At 44.4% G+C, this 4,614-nt stretch overlaps 1 long non-coding RNA gene across 2 annotated transcripts; it reads left to right on the top strand.

Annotated features, from left to right (window-relative positions):
* Positions 1-15: 15 nt before the first annotated feature.
* Positions 16-3,617, top strand: LOC120506560. Of its 2 annotated transcripts, none has more exons than XR_005628537.1 (2): positions 16-922; positions 1,659-3,617. It is a non-coding gene; the product is annotated as an uncharacterized LOC120506560 (long non-coding RNA). The 2 variants fall into 2 exon arrangements; XR_005628538.1 differs by having other exon boundaries at positions 16-1,390.
* Positions 3,618-4,614: the final 997 nt, after the last annotated feature.

Here is a 4,614-nt window from a genome sequence, read left to right as displayed (position 1 = left end):
CCTTTTGGGGGGGGGGGGGCGGGTTATGGCCGAATAAAATGATATTTTCTGAGGGAAATAAGACGTTTCTGAAGTAAAACTTGACACTTCTGAGGGAAATAAGACATTTTTGAGGCAAATGGGGAACTTTCTGAGCTAAATGAAGCATTTTTGATACAAATCTGACGTTTCTGAGGGAAATAAAGACATTTTCTGTGCAAATAGGACATTTCTGAGGCAAATCGTACACTTCTTGAGGGAAATCAAACATTTTTGAGACAAACCAGACACCTCACAGGGAAATGAGACATTGATGAAGTAAAATCAGACCTTCCTGAGGGAAACCAGACATTTTCTCAGGGATATCGGTCATTTTCTGACGGAAGTCGGTCATTTCTGAGGCAAAAGACATTTTCCTGAAGGAACTGGGGCTTTTCTGAGGTAAAACCAAGGAGAAAAGGGTGATTTTTTTTTTAACTGTTCAGTCTCTCCGGACGCGGCGGAGGTGACTCGGCGCTTCCCCCGCCCAATGCGGAGCGCACGGAGCGATGGCGCCGCACCCCCGCCCCCGGCGCCGCCCCCGCGGCGACTGCGGCAAAACCAAGGGAGGGCCCTGGTGAGGGGCGGGGTCTCCGCGCGGACCCGCCCAGGGCGCCTCACTCTCAGATCCCTCCGCGCGCGGATCCCTCCGCGCCTCACATGGCCGCGGCCGACTCACCTCGGATCCCTCCGCCGGATCCTTCCGCCGCCGCTCCCGCCCCCAAATCTCTTTTTTTTTGCTTGTAAATGGGCGTGGGGGAGGGGCGGAATGAAAGTCGGGGCTGTGGGGGAGGGGAGCGAGGTGGGGGAGGGGGTCTGTGCCCATTTAGCGGCGGTCTGAGGGGGCCCCGCGGCGGAGGGGACGCGATGAAGTTTCCCCCCTGCTCGCGCCCCTTTTCGTGAGGTAATTTTTGTGTGAAAAGTCGCTGAAAAGTGTCGGGTTTTAAAACGCTGGGAAGCCTTAAGGAAATGGTGGGTTTAGAGTGAAGAATTGAGTTGGTTTTGCCTCAAAAACCCATTAAGAAAGGGGGCAAGGGAGACTGGAGGGGCCGCCTCCCACTTCGGGTTTAAAAGCGGCCATTTGGGCTTAAAAAGCAGCTGAAAAGCTGCAGGGTTTGGCTTAGTGGTGATTTTTGAGGGCAAAACCTGTGTCCTGTGCCCCAAAAATGGCTTAAACTCACCTTAAAGTGCTGTTGAGGCTCTTGAGAAGCTTTAGTGCTATCCTAGCTTTAAAAAAAATCTAAAACTGATTTTTTTATTCTATTTTTTTCCTAAGAAACACTCAAGATTTCGTGAAGAGCATCTTTCCAGGGGAAAATATTTTAAAATGGCCTCTCCAGGCTCAGCTCCTGAGGAAAAAGCAGCCTTTGGGGTATTTTCATGCCGAAAACATGAACTTTAGCCATGTCAGAGTTGCTAAAATTATTTAAAATTTTACATTAGGGCTTAAACCAGCTGAAAATGGGTGAATTACTGCTGTAAAAATGACCATTGAGATAAAGCTTCCCTAAAATCAGTGCATTTTTAGGGAAGGCCTTTTCCAGCACCTGAAATGGGGATAAAATATTACATTTGAGAGCCTTAATGGTGGAAATACCCAGAAAATAATTCATAACAATAAGGAAATTTTTCTCCCATAGGAAACGCCCCAAAAATGTCGGAACAGCTCCTCCCACACCCCCAAAATGCCTCATCGCTTTCATCAGCACCTTTAATTAGCCCCAGAGCAGCTTTAATGAATGATAATTAAAAGGTTGGGGGGGAGGGTTGTCCCCTCCCTGTGCCAGCACTTTTGGGGTGTCATTTCCTGCCCGGAAACGCCTCAAAATGTCAAAAAAGGGGCCGTAAAATGTCAAAATAATGCCTTAAAATGCCTCAGAATAGTGGGGGTTTATTCCCCTTACTGAAAACAGGGACTTCCATGACTCAGCATGGCCTGAAATGGGGTGAAACACGGAGATTTTGATGCATTTCTGTCGTAAAAAAGGAAATTAAAATAGTGGTTAGGGCTGTGCTATATCAGGGTGGGAAAAGGGGTTTAAAAAGTGTTGTTTGGGCTTTTTGGGGAACAAAAACTGGTGAAAATTGGGCTTTGGGTCTGTGTTCCCTCAAGAACTTTTTTTTCCCCCCAATATTTGTGACCCTTTTGAGGAGAAACGGCGCCTTTTTGGCAGCGGCCCAGCCCCGTGACGCAGCAAAAGCAAAAACCAGAGTAAAATGAATGACTAAAAACCAAAAAACCTCCAGAATCACCCGGGAAGGTCGAAGCGAGGGATTTTAGGGCAGAATTGGCCAAACCAAACGAAAAATCGCCGTTCGATTTAACCGTTTTTGTGCTGGACCGCGTGGGGCGGCCGAAGGCCCACGGCCGCGGGGGGAGGGGGTGGCGCGGTTTGTGAGGGGAAAAAATCAAAGAAAGGGGTAAAAAAAGTGAAATCATGAAAAAATGAGCTTTTTCACACTGCGGGTGGTGGATTGGGTGCGGGGATTTTGGGGGTTGCTGCCCTTTTTTGGTGATTTTAGGGACTATTTTGTCGCCCCCGCGGGGGCGGCGCCGGGCCGTTTATAAGGCAGGGCCCCGCGCCGGCAGCGCCCGGCCGAGAAGCAGCCCCGAAACGGCCCCAATTCGGCCCAAAAGCGCTTAGAGCTGCTCCATTTTATACAAAAAAAGCTCCTAAAATGGCTTTATTTCCTACCGAGAGCTCAAAAAATGGCTTTATTGCCTACGAAAAGCTCTTCAAGCTGCGATATTTTATAGAAAGAGCTCCCAAGACTGCTTTATTTCACAAAAGCGGCTCTTAAATATTTATTTAAAGAAAAGAGACAAAAGCTGTTTCCTTTAAGGAAATCTGAGCTTTTAAAGCTGCTTTCTTTCAATATAAATCCTTAAATTGCGGCGATTCCAGTAATGGGAAAAGCCAGGGCGAGCCGGGGCGCTTTTAATTGAAAAAAATGAATGAAAAACCTTAAAAAAGCTCTTAAAGCTGGTTTTCATTTAAACCGAAGCTTCTAATGCTGGTTTTAAAGAAATCGCTGCTTTCAAAGCCGATTTCTGGGAGAAGAGGCAGCTCTCGCAGCTCTTTAATTCTTAAAATATCTTAATGTGATATTTTCAAAAAGCCGGAGCGAGCTGGGGCGATTTTAATTTAAAAAGAGCTTTTTAAGCTTCTTTAATTTAAAGAAAGAAAAAGCGCTTGATACGCTGTTTTCTGCTAAAAAAGCTCATAAATTTAATTTTTTTTAAAAAAAGCTCCTAAAGCTTTTTTAAAATGTAGTTTTGTCCCCAAGTGGGGCCGGGCCGGGCAGCGCAGGCGGGGGCGGCCGGTTTGGGGTGAAATGCGGCATTTTCAGGCTCAGGATGGATTGAGAGGAGCCAATTTTGAGGGAAGAGCAGGAAAACTGAAGAGTGAAGATGGAGTCGGCAGGGAAAGAAAAGTTTTTCTTCGCAGTGGCCCCATCTGGGGGGAAAAAAGGACTTTTTGGTAAAATGGCGGCAGTTGGGCAGGAGAGGAGGAGAGAGAAGAGAGGAAACGAAAGGACAGAAAGACAGAAAATAGAACATAAAAGAGAGAGAAAATAGAAGAAAATCAGAAAAAAAAGAAAATAGAAAAACCTTAGAAAAAAGAAAACAGAAAATTGAAAAAATAGAAATTGAAAAAAAGAAAATTGAAAAAGCATAGAAAAATGGGAAAAAAAAGAAAATAGAAAAACCTTAGAAAAAAGAAAACAGAAAATTGAAAAAATAGAAATTGAAAAAAAGAAAATTGAAAAAGCATAGAAAAATGGGGAAAAAAAAGAAAATAGAAAAAAAAAGAGAAGAAAATTGGAGAATACAAGAAACTAGAAAAAAAATTAGAAAATTTGAGAAAATACAAGAAATTAGAAAAATGAAAATCGAACAAATAGAAAATAGAAGAATATAGAAAAAATAATATAAAAAATGAAAATAGACTGTAAATAAATAGCAAAATACAATTGGGAAAAATGAAAATAGAAAATTATAGAAAAAAAAGAAAAAACCAAGTGCTGAAAATTTGAGAAGATGGAAGTGAAAGAAAACAGGGAAAAATCAGAAGAGAGAAAATAGAAGAGAATAGAAGAGAGGAAAAATGAGAGAAAATCAAAGAGGATTTAGAGGAGAAAATAGAAGCGAAAAATAATGAAAAAAAGAAGGATAAAGGGAGGAAAAAAGGAAGAAAAATCACGATTTGGGCCCCGGAGCCAGGAAAATTGAGGAATTTGAGGAAAATGCCCCAAACGGAGCCGGAGGAAGCGGCCGGGTGAGGCCCCACCCCCCCTCGGGGGTTTGGGAATTTTGGGGGGATTTGGGGGGTTTTGGGGTTCTGTCGTTTCAGGCGCCGCCGCCGTCGCCCCTCCCCCTTCCCCCTTTTTCTATTAAACTCCCCAGAAATGGGGAAAACCCCCCAAATTCCTCCAGCGCCCTCCGGCTCCGCCGCTCCCGCCGGCGCCGCTCAGTAAGTGTCCGAAATCTTTTGTTTTTATCCCGAAGGCGTCGCGCGGGAGGGGCCGGTGATAAAAAAAAAAAAAGGGAGAGAAATGATCAAAGAAATGTTTTGTATTTTTTTTTTTTTTGCG

This window comes from Passer montanus, unplaced genomic scaffold (assembly GCF_014805655.1).
Source record: "Passer montanus isolate IOZ18808 unplaced genomic scaffold, ASM1480565v1 scaffold396, whole genome shotgun sequence".
In the NCBI taxonomy this organism is placed as follows: domain Eukaryota; kingdom Metazoa; phylum Chordata; class Aves; order Passeriformes; family Passeridae; genus Passer; species Passer montanus.
The sequence above is the reverse complement of the archived record's forward strand: the minus strand, read 5'-3'. Positions and strand labels throughout refer to the sequence as shown.